Raw genomic sequence first — 21,231 nt, 5'->3', positions numbered from 1 at the left:
CCCTTTCGCTTGTCACTGCTTCTTGAGTTAGTTTCTTTTCAGATTTAGCTAGTACTTTTCCACTTCTTAATATAACTACTTTCATATGCTCGTTTGCTCTGCTGTTATTATGTAAATCACCTTGTGGTTGTTCGGAGAGTAGTTTAGACAACTGCCTTATCTGAGTTTCGAGTCTTTGAATTGATGCTTGTTGATTTTTGAGCGCTATCTCGGTATTCTGGAAATGAGTTTCTAACACCGAGATGAATTTAGATAGCATCTCCTTAAGGTTCGATTTCTTTTCCTATTAATATGGTGGCTGTTGAAAAACTTCAGGATTCTGTGGCCTTTGATTCTGTTGACCACCCCAAGAGAAATTTGGGTGGTTCTTCCAACCTGCATTATAAGTATTATTATACAAGTTATTTTGAGATCTAAAATTATTGTTACCCATATAGTTGACTTGTTCCTCTTCGGTTGCAGGATTGAATGGTGGGTATTCTGTATGCACACCTTCCCTATTTTTATTGCACCTCATCACTGGATGTACCTGCGTAAAACCAAGTAAACCATCAACTTTCTTGTTCAGAAGTTCTACCTGATTTGTCAACATAGTGACTGAGTCGACGTTATAAACGCCTGTCGTTTTTGTTGCGCTTAGTCCTCATGACTTGCCACTGATAGTTATTCAGTGACATCTCTTCAATAAATTCAGAAGCCTCTTCAGGTGTTTTTTTATTGATGGTTCCACCAGCAGCTGCATCAATCATTTGTCTTGTCGAAGAGTTCACACCATTGTAGAATGTTTGAACTTGCAACCATAGAGGTAAGCCATGGTGGGGGCACCTTCGCCAAAGATCCTTGAATCGCTCCCATGCATCGTAGAGTGTCTCTAAGTCCATCTGCACAAAAGAAGAAATATCATTACGCAACTTAGCTATTTTTTCTGGTGAAAAATATTTTAGTAGAAATTTTTCGGTCATTTGCTCCCAAGTGGTAATGGATCCTCGTGGTAGTGAGTTCAACCACTGTTTAGCTTTATTCCTCAGTGAAAAAGGGAATAACTGAAGGTGAATGGCATCATCAAAAATGCCATTAATTTTGAAAGTGTCGCACATTTCTAAGAAATTTGCCAAGTGTGTGTTGGGGTTCTCATCCTGTAAACCATCAAACTGAACTAATTGCTGTATCATCTGAATTGTGTTAGGTTTTAGTTCAAAATTGTTGGCAGCAATAGGCGGTCTAACTATACTTGACTCGGTTCTTGTAAAATTAGGTTTAGCATAATCATACATAATATGAGGAGCAGGGTTCTGATTTGCTTATTCAGCGGGTATGGCTGGAGGTAGATGATTGTCTTGATTTTCAGCCATCTCCTCTGTTGTAGTTGAGATATCATCGTCTTGCTCTTCCTCTGTGTATTTTAAGCTACGTCTTATTTCTCGTCGATTTCTACTAACTGTACGATCAATTTCCTCATCAAAAAGCAATGGTCCTGACGGGTTTCTGCTAGTCATAAACTACAAGAACTTGCCAGAAGAAAAAGAAAGAAAATTAGTAAAATAATAGTTAAAGTTAACTTGCAAGAAAATAAATGGCTAAAGTAAAAAAAATTGAGCGTTCCTAATATCTTAGTCCCCAGCAACGGTGCCAAAAACTTGATCGCGTGATTTATGTGTGTGATAAGTTTTAAAGATTTATAATGATTCGTTCTTGAAATTAACTATAATCACGACATAGGCAAGTGTACCTATCGAACAGTAGTATAGTTTTAGCAAGACTGGATTGTCGAACCCAAAGGACTATGAGTACTAGTAATGACTGTCTTTCTCTTATCTAGCCTAAGAAATAAAGTGATTTTTTTTAACTAATTAAATAAAACTAAGAATTTGTAGAAAACAGATTTGGGAAAATTACTTTTGAAAAACGATTGATTAAGACAATACTTAAGGAAAAATCCACCTAGACTCTTACTTGTTATTCTAGCTCCGAACCGGATGATTTATTTATTCAACTTATTCCGTAGAAATCCCTAATGTATATTATTATCTCTCTCGAGACTAACAACATCTAATCCCTAGGTTGAATAACCGAGAGTTATCTCTAATTAACACCCTAAGGTTGCATTAACTCGATCTATTGATTCCCTTATTAGGTTTCACCCTAATCCGGCAAAATCTTGTCACCCTATCTCTAGGCGCGCAATCAACTCCGGTTAATTACGACAAAGTTACTCTTAGTCAGGATCTATTCCTCTTCCAACTAAGAGTAGTGCTTGAGATGATATCCTAAAACATCAAAACAAGATTTAAGAACACGTAATTAAGAATAAGTCAAATATTTATCATATGATTCAAAAATAATAACAAGGTTTAGTCATAGGTTTCATCCCCCTTAGATATTTAGGGGTTTAGTGCATAACTAAAAAAGAAGACATCTCAGAGTAATAATGATTACAAAACATAAAGAAAACCCAAAACTCCTGAAGGGGAAATTGAGGAGAGATCTTCAATCTTGATGGTGGATTATTTGCCGCTAGCAGAGTTTGTTTATAACAACATCAACCAGTCTAGCATACAGATGGCACCTTACGAAGCACTGTATACTCGTAGGTGTCGCACTCCTTCATGTTGGATTGAGTTGGGCGAGTGACGAATTCTGGGCCCTGAACTGGTTTCTGATACAGATGATAAAGTTAGACTAATCTGAGATCGACTGAAAGCAGCATTTGATAGACAAAAGAGACTCCATTTTTCTTAAGGTCTGACCATGGAAGAAATTACTGAGGTTTGGTCATAAGGGAAAGTTGAGCCCTAGGTTTATTGAACCCTATCGCATACTGAAACGAGTGGGACCGGTTGCCTACTAGTTAGAGCTACCTCTAGAGTTGGATAGGATTCATGATGTTTTCCATGTCTCAATGTTGAGGCTCTATCGCTCTGATCCAACGCATATTGTTCTAGTGGAGGAGGTCGAGGTTAGGCCAGATCTGACCTTCGAGGAGGAGCCGGTTCAGATATTGGATCACGACATAAAGATTCTGAAGAGGAAATCCATCCCACTGGTTCAGGTTCTATGGCGTAATCATAACTCTGAGGAGGCCACGTAGGAGCCTGAGGATGCGATACGTCAACAGTACCCTCATCTGTTCTGATTAGGAAAATTTTGAGGCCAAAATTTTCTTTTAGGGGGTAGAGTTGTAACGCCCAAAAATTTATATTTTTGTTTTTGGGAATTCTTGACACAACTGTGTATCAGCTTTAGTGGTTAAGTATTCTGAACGTGTGTGGGAGGTCCCAAGTTCAAGCCATAACTTGGGCAAATTTTGGTATTTTGATGAATAAAGCCTTAATTGGGTCCAATAGGCTTATATTTGATTGTTTTTAAAATGCTAACATAGTAGGCCTACTGGTCTGTGGTTAAGAGGAATGTTGGTATGCTTGAGGTCTGGTGTTCGAATCCCTGTGTGTGACAGTCCGGTTTAGACCCTAGTCAGAATAGGGATTTTTAGACCACAAATCTGATCAGAAAAATATTTTAACATTATTTTTTGTGCTTATAATATGTGAATTTATATCCGTGAAAGTTTCGTGTGAAAATTTTATTGTTTTTATGTTTAATTTGCAGAAAGGACTTAATCGCAGAAAATGCAAAAGTGGCCTTCTATTTGATTAAGTTCCGAATTGATGTGTCTTATTAAAGCAAAGGTCCTTATGTTGATATTTGACCTTTGGAAGTATGAGTGGACATTAATGGCCTTAATTAACATGAATTATATGTTTAATTATAAAGGGTAAATAAGTAGATGATGAAATAAACTTATTATAATTAAAACAAATAAGAAATTAAGGCCATTATCACCATATACTGTAGAAAATACAAAGAATAAAAGAAAGAAAACTCAAGCTAGGGTTCGGCTATTGATATTGGTGATTAAGGTATGGCTTTGACTAGGTTTTTGATAATTTCTACGTTTTTGTTATTGTTGCTTTGTGTCTTACTAAGCCCATGTCTCAATTTTTGAATTTGATTATGATTTTAAGATATGTCATTAATGAAATTATGATTTTTATGAAGTTTGATGATAGTATATGGAAGGTTGATGTTGGGATAATATGTTTTGTCTTTGAATTTTTTATAAATTTGAGTAATTTGGACTAAATTGTGAAAATGAGATTTTGAGTGACTAAAATGTGAAATATATGGGCTTATATGAACACTATGAAAATTCAGGTAAGCATGGGTATATGGAAATTTTGTATATTTTGTGATTTTTTTTATCAGAGATTAAAGTGTTAAAATGTGAAAATATGAGGGCTAATTTGTAAAATGCCGTAAATATGTATTCATGGATTGAATTGAATGATTTTTTGAATAAAAGAGTTAAATTTGAACTTATATAGATCAAGAACCAAAGAAAAAGAAATTAGATCGGGGGAAATTGAAAGTCGTCGAGTAGTCGATTTTGTTCATTCAAATTTGTACAAGGTAAGTCTATATACAAATAAATGTGTTTTGAATTGAATTATTTTTGTTTATATGCTTTTGAACAATGATTAATGATTATATGAGTTGAGTATGAGATATTCGAGAAAGTATCGACAAAGTTTTGACGTCTGAAAAGTCCAGTACGAACCATAGGAATAGTTAGGATACATATGTCATGACATAGGATTCGATATGTGTTTTCGTGTAAGACCACGTTCAGGACGTTGGCATCGACTTATGATTTACGTGTAAGACCATGTCTGGGACATTGGCATCGTATTTGATTTTGTGTAAGACCTTGTCTGGGAAAGTGGCTTCGATATTTGATTACATGTAAGACCACGTCTGGGACGTTGGCATTATATGAGCTTACTGAGCTATCCGAGTATCCTTATTGATTCTGAAGAGTTTAACGGGTATTCTGAGAAATTGAATGACTATGTGAACATGTATTCGATTCAGGTACGTTTGAATTGTATGTTAAGATTGAGAATGAAAGGTAAGCATATGTAAATATGTGTGAACATATGAAATATGTTTGTAATATGTGGAAATGCGATGTACATATGAGCAAATGGTTATGAGTATTTGAGCTAAATGAGAATTATGAACTTGACATTGAATTATGCTATGATTCATACAAATAAATTGTTTATAGTTATGGTTTGTGATAAGTTTATTTGTATATGCCTTACTAAGCTTTTGAAAGCTTACTTTGTGTGTGTTTTCAACTTTTTTTTTTAGATATCGAAGCTATTGGGAGCTCGAGAATCATTGAAGATTATCACCACACTATCGAACTATATTTGGTACCTTTTAAAAATGTATATATTGAAGTATGGCATGTATAGGCTAAAAGTATTTGAATATGTTTAGTGAAATGTATATCTAGCCATGTGATGTGGCTTAGTTTTGGTTGTGTTTATGTATGATTTTTAAGTAATAACTGTGACAGTCCTAATTAGACCCTAGTTGGAAATTGGTTTCGAGACCACAAAAATCGAGTTTTATAAATAATTAAAAGTTATATTCTATGTTCATGATGTGAGTAAATGCATGTGTGAAAGTTTCAAGCATTAATTTGGTCATTTTTAAGTGAATTTATTAAAATGGACTTATATGAAACACTTTAGAAATGTGATTGGTTAATTTTTATAATGGTCTATTAGTGCATGTATTAAAAAGAGTGGTTTTGCATGTCAATTTACCCATAATATATATAGTGGCCGGCCAAGAAATGATGATGCTCCACAAATTCTAATTTAATATAATTTTTAAGTTAACAAATGATTTAAATAATTCTAATAAAATGAATAAAAAAAAAGAAATGATAGGGATGAATAATAGAAGAAAGAGAAGAGAGAGAGGGTGTTTATCTTCTTCTTCTTCTCTCAAAGCCGAAACAAAGATGAAGGAATAAGGGGAAATTTACCCCAAAGCAATTCGGCATTTTTCTTTAGCTAGTAAGAGGTAAGTTTTGAATTGTTGATTTGGTTTTATGATATGTTAAGTTAATAATTGGATGCACTCTTGGCAATGTCAAGAAAGTTGAAACTTTTATGGTGGTTTAGGCATCATGCCGTGAATCTAAGTGTTAGAATTAGAGGTTATTTTCATGTTGTATGGAATAAAAGGGGGATGATAGTATGGAATGAAGATTTTTAAATAAGTAGTTTAGTAGCACCTTGCACATTCGGTTATATTGAGTCTAATTGGAATGTTAATTTCTTTCTCTATGATTATTTTCCTTGTATGTTAAATGGTTCTTTGATAGGGCCGAAAGAATTATGAAGGTCATAATTACAATGTATGAAGTTTAAGGTGCGAATTTTAGTCTTGGTGATATGGATAATTCGGTTGAAATATCGAGTATGGGAGTTGCCATTTTAGGTTAAGATAAAAAAAAATGATTAATAGGCATTAAAAGGTTAAATGTATGAAATTTGAAGTATAAGAACTTATAGGTAATTACATAGGTAATGTTAAATTTAATTTGGTATATTCGCCCATATAGGTGTATATGTTTGTGATATTATTTTTAACTCCCTATAATCAATTAAAGGAGTAATATTGGCTTATAAGGTTGAGTTGATTCATGATTTTGTATATTAGAATTAAATTACCTCAGATTAAGTTATCTTAGTAGTGGTAGTACATTCGGCCTTGAAGCACTAATCAAACATTAGTTAAGGTTCTAATGTTTTGAACAAGGATAGTTGTGAAATGAAGTGAAAATCATTAAATTATACATATAAGTATCCAGCAAGGTAATTAAACTACTAAATGTATTTATTCTAGATCAAGAAATCAAAGGGGGAGAATCAAACAAGGGCAAAGCAAAGACAATTGAGTAGTCGATTGGAATCATTTTCATCCAATATAAGGTAAGTCCTTAAGCATTTTTGTAAGGTTGATTAGTTTGTATATAAATAATACTAGTGAATCCTAAAAGAATTCCTTTTTATAAGTTTTCTTTTGGAGTGATTTTCCTATTTATTAATGTGACCATATGCGCTATTTGAATTAAGTAAATTGCCTTATCATAATGAGTTAACATATGGCACTATGTGTGCGGAATTAAATGGCACTATGTGTGCCGATTTGGATGTTGAAGCATGAGAGAAAATCCAATGCACTGAGTGTGCGGTTTACTATGGCACTATGTGTGCGAGTGTGACGAGCACTATGTATGCAAATTCGGTTGATAATATAAAATGTGCATGAAAGAAGAAGTGGTAGAACTAGTAACTAAAATATCGAACTTGAGACATGTGCTGAGTAGGTATAAATTTATCTAGTGCATCATGGTTCCATGCTTTGAGGAATCGGGTCTAAATCAATTGGGTTGTTTGGTATTTGATTTGATTGTAGGACTTGGCATGAGATTGAACCGAAATTCGAAGAAATTATAGCATAGTTCGGTATGGTTGGAGTAATTGATCTTGCATTATTTATTTTCTCTTATGATCTTTTATTAATGGATGGTAGTGTAATGCTTATAACTTACTAAGTTATATACTCATTTGGTGTGTTTACTTGTTACTTATTTAGGTTTCTTTGACCCATTTTGTGTGCTCGGGACCATCGTCAAAGTCATCACACCAGCTTGCAACTTTTTGGTACTTCTTCTTAGTTGGTCTAAGAGAACATTTCGGCATGTATAGGCTATTATGTTTTGTTTGAACTTTGATATGTATACTTTTAGCCATGCGAATATGGCTTAAATGTTAAGTTTGGATTTGGTGTTATGTATGTCAAATTACTAGTTAATCTATGGAAACCATAAAATAGGTAAAATTTACCATAAAATAGATTCAGACAGCAGTAGTGATGTAAATTTGAAAAATCACTAAAAATAGTAGAAATGGAATTAATTAATGAATAAATTATGTAATCGAAGCTTGATGAGTCTATTTTCATATGGAAGAAGCGAAACAACTATATGAGCTATATTTTATGATATATTTAAAGTTTTGTGAAACAGGGCCAGAGTAGTCGAACCCTAAAATAGGGGAGAATTTAACTAATAAACTGTACTAATTGGCCCGACCAAAAATTTTACAAAAAATTTTACTAGATAGATATATGAGTCTAGTTTTAGGAAAAATTTACGGAATTTGATTTCGAGTTTCGAAACTCAAGATATGATTTTTAAAGCGACTGTGATGCAGTTAGCCAGCTTGTCTAGAAAATTTTAAAATGAATTGTATGAGCTGTTTAAGTAATGAATTAAGCCCGTTAACACCTCGTGTTCGACTCCGGCAACGGTCTTGGGTACGGGGTGTTACAATAACTATGTGATACAATATTGGCAATGTGATGTGTTTTTGGATGGCCAATAGTAATGGTTAATTTGATAAGTTTATGATATGTGTTTATTTGAAGAATTGATATGTTCATAGTATTAGATTGAATGAAGTTTTTAAGGTTATGAAACATATGTTTTGATATGATTATAGCTTATGAAATGGTATAATTTGGCAAGTACTGAATTGGTTATAACTAATTTTTTATTTGGAAATCCCCAAAATTTTTCCCTCTTTCTCCTAACGTTAATTTCACACTCCCCTACCAAAATTTTGCTCCATTTTCGTCTTTTGATCATTGTTTCTTTTTCTCCCCCCATCACTTCTTTATTTTTTCGTTTCCTTTTCCATTAACTCGTTTGGTTTTGTGCGACGTCGCTGTGCTCGGTAAGTTTTGGGTTTTTGCTTAAGCATTGATGTTTTTGGACTAAGTGTTGATGTAGGATTGTTTTGTTGTTTTCGTTAGGTGAAGGTCAGTAACCTATTGGTGCGCCACAGCGATTAGAGCGTTAGGAAATTCAGTTAATTGACGGTAAGTGCGTGTTAGCGCTAGTTGATTTGGTGAGTTTTTCATAGTGTTATAATCTCGATTCAATTTTTGTGATCTCTAAAATCAAAATTCGATTATCAATTTTTAGGTTCTGGAACGCTCGAAGTTCGGTTTAGCTTCAAACGAAACCAGGTGTGTTCCCAAAACGCAAAAAACAAAATTTGACAAAAAGCTAAAAAAGGCATTCTTTCGATGCCACACGGGCATGTGGTCACCCATGTGGTAAGCAGTGTGACGGTACACGGACGTGTGATTGACGAGCCAGGCCGTGCACACATGACATGGCCGTGTGTGACACACGGGCTCAGCCAATTGGTTCGTGTGTGCCATACGGGCATGTAGGCCCACATAGGCATGTGGGATTCTAGGCCAGGCCATATGACCCACACGGCCAAGGCCAATTTTGGTCGTGTGGGCCATAGGGGTGTGTGGGCCCACACAGGCAGACAACATGGGTGTGTGAGCCCATTTTCACTAGTTTGTTGCTAAGGTTGCATGGGTCGCCCGAGACGACTGTGAACCTACTATAGGGTCGGTAAGTTTACCTAGACCCTAATTGTATGAAATGACTAATTGACTGTTACACGTATATAAGATTTCACCAAAATGATATTGTATGAACTGTTACTATGAGATAGCATGACATAATTGTATGTTACATTGCATCGGGTTAGAGTTTGATATTGATCGGAGGAAGTGTACTGAAAGGCTTCTAGCCTAACTTACTGGCGGCTCAGCTGCAAATCACTCTCTAGTGCCGCATTCGGTACTATTTAGAGTGTAGTGATGGGTGGGTTGATTATATCCCCACATGAAGTGTAGGCTTGGATGGAGATGGAGTGTAAAGGCTAGTTGGGTAGGATTTTGTAACTGCATATCTGTTACTGAGATGGGCTAAGGCCAAACTAATACTGATACTGATATTGAAAAGGACTAAGGCCCAGACTGTGATTATCTATTTACTGTCTATTTGTTTGTATGGGGATTACTCACTGAGTTTACATAAACTCACCCATTCTGCTTAATTTGTACAGGTAATCCCCAAACATAGACAGATCGATGCAGTGGAGGACTCAGTGGTGGCCACATGTCTTCTATTACGCCGTTTATTACCTATTTATGATTTTTACTTTTAATTGGCATTCTTTTGCTGTAATATGGCCTCTACGGATTTTTACTTATTTTTGGATTTGCAGTTTTCATTTATTACTACTAGTAGTAGGAAAAGACACGGGTTTTCAAAAGATAGACATTTTATCAAAAATACCACAAATACGCAATTTGTTTTAAAAGCTTCCGCATTGAAAGAACATTTTAAAACACACGACTGATTAAATAACATGACATTAGAAGTAATAGGTAATAATACAAATTTTCTAAATGAAAATTATTTTTAAGCATAGTTACGGTTTTCAAACACACTACATATGACATCGCCTAATCCAGCCATAACGTCCAGGCCGAATTTGAGGTGTTACATTTAGGATCGCTCAGCTATTCTAAGTTCACCCAATCACGTATGAATGAAATGCATCACGATATTAATTGAAAACATAATCAATTGATACACAAAACATGTTAAATGAATTAAATAAATCTCACAAACTTAATATAATAATCCTAGCAAATAGGATATAAAACTTCATAGTTGATGTCCAAAACATAAAACTTAAAGCAAACATGTTAAAATAAATAATTAGGAGGAAAGAGTAGACTTAGTTCAATAGCCTTTCAGATCTATTCTAACTGATGTGCTCAACTCCGCTTAGTTCAGCAGCTTTTCGGATCTATTCTGATTGAAGCATTCATCCATTCTAATTGAAGCTACTTTTGCTAAAGGTTTCGAGGGAAGTTGGCTAGAGAGTACTTTTGAAAAATCTTTTGAGGCTAAAGATGGGAGAAGGGATGGATAGCTATGAAAGGGAGAAAAGGGAAAAGGAATTGAGAGAAAACTAGAGTGAGTGAGATAGAAATGTTGAGTGATGAGGGATGATTTAGAAGTGAGGGGTGGCAAGGTGTTTATAAGTGAAGGTAAGGGTTTGAATTTACTAAAACTAGGTTTAAATTCCCTTCCTTCCCTCTCTCATGTGGCCGAACATGCTTCAAGGAAAAGGGATGACCAAGTCTTCTTATAGAGAAGTTGTTGGATTGAATTCTGATTATTTTCAAACTTCATGGACCTTCAATTAAATATCCCAAACGTATTTTGGGCAGCCATCTTCAAGTTCCAAAATTGAGCTTTTAATTACCATTGTTGGATGGTTTTTTTCAGTCCAATAACTTAGCAGACATGTCAATCTTTTATTGCCTTTCTTTACTGCGTCAAGTAGTCAACCCCATGCCCAAAATTGCATGGTATTGACGTCCACATGGATAATTTGTGCATGACCATCTTTTATTTATTTAAATCATGTCTCTAATATCCTACCTACATAGTGAAAAATACATACATTAATAAATTAACATAAATTCATATAAAATATGCATGAAAATTATGTAATTAAGCATAATTTCACATGCTTTCCAAATTCATGTCCAAAATTACTCATTAAGTAAAATGTTCCTATTTCAATAATAATTACTCAAGACAAACACAATAATTAAGTAAAAAAGTGGTAAAAATATATAGAAAAACCTTTTATAATTTTGAGTTTACACACCACCAAATTTAAACAATTGATCATCCCGAGTAATGTTCATACGCAACACAGCTTTTGCTAATGCAATTTTGCAAAATGATAAAGCAACATCAATCTTCGCACATAATCATGCATCAATAAAATCATGCTAAAAAATATTCTTTATTGATAAGTAGCTCGAATGCAATTGTTATTTGTAACTTTATACTAAATACATCATAATGTCAACATGAATCATAGTTTGCATGCATTTTCAAAGTCATACATAACATTCACCAATCAACATGCTTTCTTTATCAACTAGACATATCAATTCCAAGGTTTAATTAGTGTCTTCATATGAACTCAATAATTCCTCTCCACTAATGTAATCGATATAATCATCCAATCAGTAGGTCCTTTATTAAGTTGTAATGGGGCTAGGCTAAAGGTAGGGATAAAAAGAAGTGAATTTTAGGTTCAAAACATCTTAACCCTAATTTTTTCTTAGATCCTTTTGTGTCACAACCTTCATAAACTTGAATCTTTGGAAAACCCCAAACTTATTTCAAACTCATGCTCAACTTTTTATTTTTTCAAACATTGAGAAAACTTTGCTCTTTATTTTTGAGACTTTGAGTACTTTTTTATTTACTCTTATTTTTCTTTATTTGAGCAAACTTTTCTTTACCTTTTATTCATTTCTCTCTTTTTTTCTAACAAGCAAAGAGAATGTACATATTCTCATAATTTTCCTCAAACTTTGATCACCAAGACAAATTTTTGGTTAAGATAGGTGAAAAACAATAGCATAAAAATAAAAATAAATGTTGATGTGGCTTATAATGTAGGTAATTTGCAATACACGGGCCATTAAGCTCAAATTTAAGTTTCAAAGGTTAAATTTCATAAGGTTAACTTGAAAGGCTCAAACGATTCAAAGAAAGTGTGCCTATATCATCTTAGAGTCTTATACCTCCTAGGATTTCACCTTAAGAAAGCTACTAAGTTAATTCTAAAACCTTCATACATGTCTATTTCTAAAGAAATCAAATTTTATGGAAAATCCTACATAAGACTAAGATCATACAAGCATTCTGTCACTCAAGATAACATAAGAATAACTTAGATAAAATCAAAAATCATGCTTGCATTTGAATATACTTATGAACAAAAATTCTTTCTGAACATTCATTTATTTTAATAAACTGAAATTAAAATATTGAAACATACTTTAAAATTCATGTAAAATACCTTATTAAAAATTCATGTGAAATGCCTTACCCCCATTTAAAAAGAAGCAATGTCCTCATTGCGAAAACAAAGTAATCTGATACATGATTTTTAAAAGTAACCAACAACATGCTTACTGAAAATATGCAAAAGTTAGAGATGATTTTGTAAAAAAATACTTTTAAAAATATCTCTAACAATTTTGTTCCTGAGTTCTCAGATTATATCTTTGAGTCATGGAAGGAAGATGAGAATTCAAGCGAGGATGAAACATCAAAAAAGGAAGATAATAAGGATAAATCAAAGAAATAAAAGGGGGGAATTTATTATCTTTAGTTTTTATTTCTTTGTATATGTTTAATTTTATTTCTTAGTTAGTATTTTGCGTTCACATAATAAATTAGCAAGTATGAATAAAATAAGCTCAATTCCTCTTCAATAGAAAGAAAATAAAATGATGCGGTAATGGGAATGATCATGTCTAGGATTGGATTGTGAGAAAGACATGGTACTTAAGCATTCTTTATACCTTATTAAAAATTCATGCGAAATGTCTTACCTACTATGACTCAAAGATATAATCTGAGAACTCAGGAACAAAATTGTTAGAGATATTTTTAAAAGTATTTTTTTACAGAAACATCTCTAACTTTTGCATATTTTCAATAAGCATGTTTTTGGTTATGAATAAACTTCATCATATCCATTATAGTTGACAATTTTGATTACTTTACAGTGATTGAAGAAGTGGGCATAGGAATAGTCAACTCAAGATCAACACTTGGTTCAATTGGCTCATTAGCGTTCAACTTTTCTCCTGGTTCAAGGACTTTCGGTTCCTTTATTGGTCCTGGATCATTCAGTTCCTCCTTTGATTCTGCTTCTTCTGTCTTAGTAACTGAGTTAGCTTTCATTTTAGATTTGTTCGATGACTCATTAGTTTCTGGTTCTGTTGGTTCACTCAGGTCAGGTGGGTTTAGCTCATGACATTCTCCACTAACCTTTTAAGATCATGGGCAATGATGTAACATTGAACATAAGGGCCCCTCAGGTTTGCTTTTGTTTTAATTAGAGCCCTTAAGCAAAGTGAAGTTATCAACGATGAGGAAGTAAGTGATTCCTATCTTCTTTCTAGCATAGCAATGGATCTCCTTGAGAATGATCTTCCCAATATTGGTAAACCTTTCTGTCATAATTGTTGGAATGCCGGTGCCTCTAAGGCGCAGCGGAAAAATAAAATAATTGAAACATTCTAGCGATCCAAACCAAGGATCCATGTGTAATGAACGAATCGGGGTGATAAAAAGGTTTCGAAATTATCGAAACTTCAATCTGAGTAGATAGCGACGCCTAGGCAATAGGAATGCTGAACCACTATCGAACCAAGCCGCAACCTTTTCCGATGTAAGCCTCTATGTAGTCCACCCGATTGACAATGAACGGTAGAAATCCCAGAAAACTATTTTGAGAGTATTTTGCTAAACGGCTGCTAGACCATCTTGCATATTTTCGGGCTAGTTTTTATATATCTTTTTTAGGGTTTTTACCCTTTCTATATATAACTCCCTCTTAATTGGTATATATTTATAACAAATTTTAATTCATTAAAATTAATCCGAACATAATAATTATCATTCAAATAAATATAATAATGTTTAACCGAAAAATTATAATTACATTAATTATAATAAAGATTTCGGTAAACTATATTTATTTAAACTTATATACGAACTAAATTCATATATCAATAAAATTATGTTCTGATTATGTGTACAACATCCTTGTACATATAGTAAGTTCAACAATTTGATTGCCCAATTAAATTAATTCTATAATTAATTTAATTCATGTGACAACCAAGCAATATATCAACTATGTTTTACCTCGTTCATTTCAACCATAGGGTGTGACCCTATAGGTTCTTGTAACGTTAGCAGTAATATTAGAACGATTCTAATGTTACAAATAATGAGTGGCATCTAGCAATGCATCAATGCTACCTAAGTTACAAGAAGTCATGATTCGACATAACCTTTTGTGATTAACCTTTCATGCATTAATCCTTAAGTCCTATATCTTTGGAATGGACACAAGTCATGGAATAGTCACACTTGCATAGTCCATCCCATGTTTCTTGATGCCTTGAGTAGACTATGATACACAAATAAGTATGACATCTCATATCAACTTATTTGAGCATGGCCATGCATTTCTAGCCTCACTCAATCAAGTGGCTCGAGATATTACTCCCATTATGTAGGAGGACTTATCCTATATTGATCAACTATATCCTCAACATAGATTGTGGTATATCCAACATCGTCTTTATAGAACAACCCCATTCGGTGTTTGTTTGATCAGTATCAAAATATACAACTCACGATGTTGGGATAAAGATGATCTCAAGTATGAGGATCATATACATATCAATCACTATGAGTAATGTTGTGACAATTACATAATAATCCAAGAAACATACTCATAGCGGGTCAGTCCAATATGTTGTTCTCTAACACACATATTCATGCATTGATTCTAACACTCCATATCAGTGACAACTCTTTATCATCAGTCAACTACATGTTAGTCTTAATGCATTATTATTGTCCTAGCCAACAATAATACTTGACTAAGGATCTTTTAAGAATAATCATATTATTCTCAGGACATTATTATAAAACAGTTTATTTATGCACATAGAAAAGAAACTGAAATAATAATGGCAACGCCTTATATTAATAAACATGATAAACCAAGTATGTTATTACAACCATCTCGTGATTGATCTTTGGGCATACTCTTACAATAATTGTATACAACAAAAGAATTCACTCCATTGAGATGGTGGAACTATGTGAGATAGGCATGAAAGTATATCGAACAAAGTAAAACCATACCTTAGCCAACGGCTTTAGATATTTCCTTCGGCAAGAATGAATACCATACTTCCTTATAATCCATTAGGATCCCAAATTTGGCACAACATTAAGCACTTGTTGAAGAAAATCCCAATTTATATTTTTCATCATGGCACAATATTCATCTTCTTCAACATCAGGTACGTTAAACAAATCGTTAATGGACTTAGAAGTTAGGGATACCTTCTTCTTGCGAACAAGAACTTTAGTAGCATCTGGCTTAGTCAGATTAGCATAGAACTCTCGAACTAACTCCTCTTCTAACAATGATCATACATTACAAAAAATAATTCCAATTAAGGGCATCAATCGTCTTTCGAATCGGTAAGGGCATGTAACGCCCTAAATCTTAAGTGATTAAATTTGTATGTTATGTTGCATATTGGCTTGCTGGCTTTAATGGTTAAGTGTCTTGAGAAGTGTGGGAAGTCCTAGGTCCAAGCCTTAGCTTTAGCAAAAATTTTGTTTTAGTGGAATAAAACCCTTGCTGCTAGATATGGGTTCTTAAATAATTGTGGAGAAATCAAGTCACAAAAAGGCTGTTGCTCCAGGGGGTAGTGGCGTGTTACTGCTACTGGTAAGTCTTGAGTTTGAGCCCTGTTGAGCATAATGGGTGTTTATTTTGTTGTTGTGCCATGTAGGAAGTTGAGTAGCAGTAGAATTCTGAAGCTATTGGGCGGTTGTAGTGTTTGAGGGGGATGGGAGTGTGTGGCCGAATTTTAGGAGGAGTTTGAAAGAGATTTGAATTGGTTGGTTGAGGGGTTAGAGGAGAGATTTGGAGAGAGTTTTGAGGAGTGGATCAAGAAGTAGGGGAGTGGTAGTATTTTGTTGAAAGTGGGATTCCCTTTATGCCAATTCGGTCTTAGGCACTTCGTGCCAAATTGCCTAGTTTTGCTCTCTTTTACGGTAGCTTCTCCCCTTTTGCTTCTTTTCCCTCATTAGCTTTGTTGCTTGTTTGACAGTTGAATTCTACTAGTCACCATTTGGTATTCTGGTGTTACGTTTTGGGGCTCTCTTTTTGACCAAACACTTTGTTCCTCCCTCCACAACCCATTGCTAAATATTATTGTTTCTTTTTCCTCTCCAGAAATCGGTTTGCTTTAGCTGAACCTCTTCTCTTCTTTTCTTCTTCCCCTCATTCGAGTCTTTTGCAATAACTGATTCTCACTCATTTCCACACTGTAACCTTGACCGATTGTTCTTGCTCTTTTCCTTCTCTTCATCTTTTTATTGTTGCCGAATACCCTATTCTCTCCTTCTATACTTTCGGTTCTAGACTATTGATGTTCGACTAATAGGTGTGAGGGTACATGGTTATTCTTTCTCTCTTCTGTTGCACTTATAGTTTCATCTAATATCTCCCTATGCTGCGTTGTCTGAAAGTTACAAGTGTTCCATTTTACCTCTATCAATTGGGTACTTCCGGCTCTTGTGGGTGTAAGCCGAATATTCTTTCTTCTAGTCTGGGCATTACGTTTCGGTAAGTGATTGTTCAACTAGTTCAAACTGTTCTACTATTTGATGGTTGATAAGGTTTATTGGAGTGCAGGAAACCCCTAAGGCCTCGTGATTAGATCTTTTGCAACGGTTCCAGGGTGACCGATCAAACCCAGTGATAGGTAATTTCTTGAGCAACTATTGGTTAGGGTTCTTTTCAATTTGTTGGATAAGTGTTTGACCAGAGTTCTGATTGTGATAGGTTTCTAATACTCATGGGCCAGTAGCATAATTTCACAATCAGGTGTGTAATCACACTGCAACAACTGTTAATCGGCAAAAGCCAAAAAATATGACTTTTGACACTACACGAGTGTGCGCTCGCTCGTGTGGTGATCTGAATGCATAAAACGTGGGCATTTAATAGTAGAGGCCACCATGAGCGATTTCATGGGCTTAGGTCATTCTAGGCCACGTTGGGCCAAAATGGGCCATGTGGGCCCCACGAGCTCGTGGGCCCATATGGGTAAACCACACGAACGCGTGGAAATTATTGGGCTAGGCTATGTAGTTCACACGGCCAAGGTCATTTTTGGGCTTTATGGGCCACACGGGCATGTGGGCCCACATGGGCTGTGTTATGGGCTTTGGCCCCATTTTCACTGTTTGATTGTTAAGGTTGCATGGGTCGTCCAAGACGACTGTGGACCTACTGTATACCCCTATGAGGTAAAATGACTGATATACCCCTATGCTATGTATGACAGTATTCGAGAATGAAACTTTTGCATACATGTATGATATTATGACATGACATGTTGCATGAGGGTGGGTTGATATATTTGTAGGAAGTGTACTGTACTGGCAGCTCTGCTGCAAGTATTATTTAGTGCCGCAACCAGTGCTATATATTGGAGTGTAGGGATAGGTGAGTCGATTTTATCCCCATATAGAGTGTAAGGCTGGACAGAATAGAGTGTAGAGGATGGATGGGTAGGATTTATAATTGCATTTCTGTTACTGTTACTGTAATGGGCTAAGGCTCACATTGATGCTATCACTGTAATGGGCTATGGCCATATTGTTACTGGATTGTCACTAAAACGGGCTTAGGCCCAAACTGTAATTGCCTATGGTTTGACTGGTTATTGTAAAGGGATTACACATTGAGTTTTTCATAAACTCACCCTTCTGCTTTCCTGTGCAGGAAATCCTTAGGCGGGTCGGTGCTGCGAAGGACTCGATGGGGACCACACAACTACTTTTTCTACTGTTTTAAACCTTTAATCTTTAAGCTATTTAATTTGGGTATTTGTTATGTAATAAGGCCTCTTTAAATTTTACTTTAATTTGGGGTTTACTTATTTTGATTTATATCTGCTAATAGTAGGATATGAATTTTCAAAAAGATAAATGTTTTCAAAACACCACGCTATTACAACATATTTCAAAAGCTTCCACAACAAACATTGTCTTTAAAGTGTAATAATGACCTAAAATGATTAAACTTTTGCTAACCTACTTGAGTTTTAACAACGAACAGGATACTTAAAAGTTTTGTAAAAGATCATTACGAAGGTTTTAATATAGTACAGACTTTTCAAACAGAACGGTGCTTTTGAAAACACACTTTAATGTGACATCGCAGATTCGGCCATATATTCTAGGCCGAGTTTGGCGTGTTACAGGGCACAACCATTTTATCATTGCTTTCCAAGTTGAAACCTTTTTCCGACATCATAGGTTGATTCTTGAAGATTGAATCAAACCTTACTTTCACTTCTTCATCTTAAATCATAATGGGATTTTCAGTGGAGATCTTGGAAGATCTATTTCTTTTGCGAGATGTAGACATTTTTCTCGAAAATTAAGCAAAATTTCGGTAAAATGATAAAAAGAAATTGACAAAGTATGGGAGAGAGATGTTGCGGGGGCGATCGACTTATGGCAGTGACAGTTTTTCACTGGCACGAAGGTTGCAACGGCAATAGGATGTGGTGGCGTAGGGGTTGCGATGGCGAACGGGCTGCTCTGGTAAAAGTCATATGGCAACAATACTAGGGGCTTGCGACAAGGAAGAAATTTTTGTGGAGAAATTTTGGGATTTAGGCCAACGACTAAAAGGAAAAAGAATAAGTGGTTTATGGTTTAGCTAATAGCTTGAAGGGTTTTAAAAATTATGAAGGAAGAAAGGGGTTTATATTGTGATGAATTAAGGCAATTTTGTAGAGGAGATTGAGATGTGGTGAGTAAGGGATGAAGAAGGAGCATTTATATAAAGGATGGGGTGGGGTATAAAGGGAAAAAAATTATCTCGAGAATCTTGGGTTATAAGGCTTAGAAGCAATCAAGCTAGGGTGGTTGAAATGGCCAGAGAGAAAACGTCCCTGCAGGAAGCATTCTCATCTAACATGGTAGTGAAAACTCTACCTGCAGGAGGCATTTTTCATTGACATGTGGCTTGAAAACGAGTCTTGTAGGAAGCATTTTCACTACCAGTCAGATGAAAACGCCCCCTGTAAGGAGTGTTTTCTCTCTGGTTATTTCAATCACAAAACTTGATTGCTTCTGAGCTCTTACAGCCCGGGATTCCAGGGATAAACTTGATTGAGGAAAATGTAGAAATCACACGTCCTATTTTATCATCCTAACTCGACCAAATCGAGTGAAAAAAATTTGTTTTAATCAAGTTGACAAGTCCTATTTTGTCATCCTAACTCAACTTGAAATTTTTCTGAATCGAGTCAAGTGAAATGAAATTTGAGTCGAGTCGAATCAAATCAAGCAAAAATGTTCGAGTTAAATTAAAAAATTAAACATGGCAAGTTAAAATCTTATGCCAGTATTGTAACATCCTGATTTTCGGGTTTTTCGCGATTCTTGATATTTTAAGTAAGTTTCTAAAATTTGGTATGTGATTATGGAATTCATAATTTGAGTATGTAAATGGGCTGATGGAAGGCCCATGTGTTGGCCAAAACCCAGTAGAATTTTCAAAATTTGGACTTAAGAGTTAGGGGTTCTGGCTAGGTGACCTTATGTAAAGTTGTGGGAGAAATGCATCACAAAAAGAGCTGTAGTAAAGTGGAAAGGGTGGCGCCACTAAGCTCCTAAAAAGGTGGCATGTAGAGCATAGGAGAAGACATGAGATCGATTCCCTATGTTGGCAAATAAGGTTATTTATTTTTATGAGCAGGAAGGGTAAGTGATGGAACCCAAGTGGATTCTGTTGGAGGAGTTTGAATTAGTCAAGTGCATGGATTAAGAAGTGATAAGGGGAGAGATTTTAGGGATGATGGAGAGATAAGGGGGAGCGTATCTAGGAGAGATTTTAGGAGATTTGAAATGGGGGAAGTGATGGCCGGCCAAGGGGGAAGGTTAGTGTAAATTCGGCTATTGGGTTTTAGGGTGGCATTTTCCTCTTTTGTTTTCTTTCTTTCTTCCCACTTGTGCCAATTTTTCTTAAGCAATTCCTCTCTTTTCTCTTCCATTATTTCGTCCATAAACTCTTTACCCCCATTCTTCCTCTCTTTCATGTATAGTAAAAGCTGAAGTCATCCTTCTTTTCATTGCTAACCGAATAGCAACAAGCCAAATCCCGAAGGAGGCAAGGGAAGTCGATTTCTCCATAAAGGTATACACTTGTTCTTTTTTCTTTTAGCCTATTCATGTTATGTCAGAAGCCTTTCAACTCTTTTGTCAACACCCTTTTTGGTCCATAACCACTTCTTCTTTAGTGATCCAAAATCTGAAAGCACAGCATCCTTGGGTGACTTGGTGGCCGATTCTTAGGATCCTTGTGGTGCGATTTTTGCTAGTGTTTTGAAGCTGGGACTGCTTTGAATCGGAGTTGACACGGGATTGGAACCGTTTGGGTAGGTGAACCTTGGTAAGTGCTCGTAGCTTTAATCAATTCGATATTAGGGAGGTTAAGAAAAGCCGAAACCCCTCTAGTTTAGGGAGGTGGCCGAGTATGGGTATAAGCATTATGGGGTTCTTCTTTTAATATTTTTATGGTTTCTATAGTGGAGGAGCAGCAAGGCGTAGTGTCGATTTGGATTAGCTTGGATCACCGGAGTGGCTAGATCTCGTCATAAATCTCGGCAAAGGTAAGGTGCCTACGGCCATTATGGATGGTGGCCGAATGTGTAAGTGTTAATATTAGATGGTACTTGAGTTGGTTCAATTATTGTGAGTTGATT

At 35.3% G+C, this 21,231-nt stretch overlaps 1 non-coding gene across 1 annotated transcript; it reads left to right on the top strand.

Annotated features, from left to right (window-relative positions):
- Window positions 1-807: 807 nt before the first annotated feature.
- Window positions 808-914, top strand: LOC128284779 (small nucleolar RNA R71). Its single transcript, XR_008275201.1, has one exon. It is a non-coding gene; the product is annotated as a small nucleolar RNA R71 (small nucleolar RNA).
- Window positions 915-21,231: the final 20,317 nt, after the last annotated feature.

Source organism: Gossypium arboreum, chromosome 11 (genome assembly GCF_025698485.1).
Source record: "Gossypium arboreum isolate Shixiya-1 chromosome 11, ASM2569848v2, whole genome shotgun sequence".
In the NCBI taxonomy this organism is placed as follows: Eukaryota; Viridiplantae; Streptophyta; class Magnoliopsida; order Malvales; family Malvaceae; genus Gossypium; species Gossypium arboreum.
Note: the sequence above shows the minus strand (reverse complement) of the source record. Positions and strands in the feature narration are given on the sequence as shown.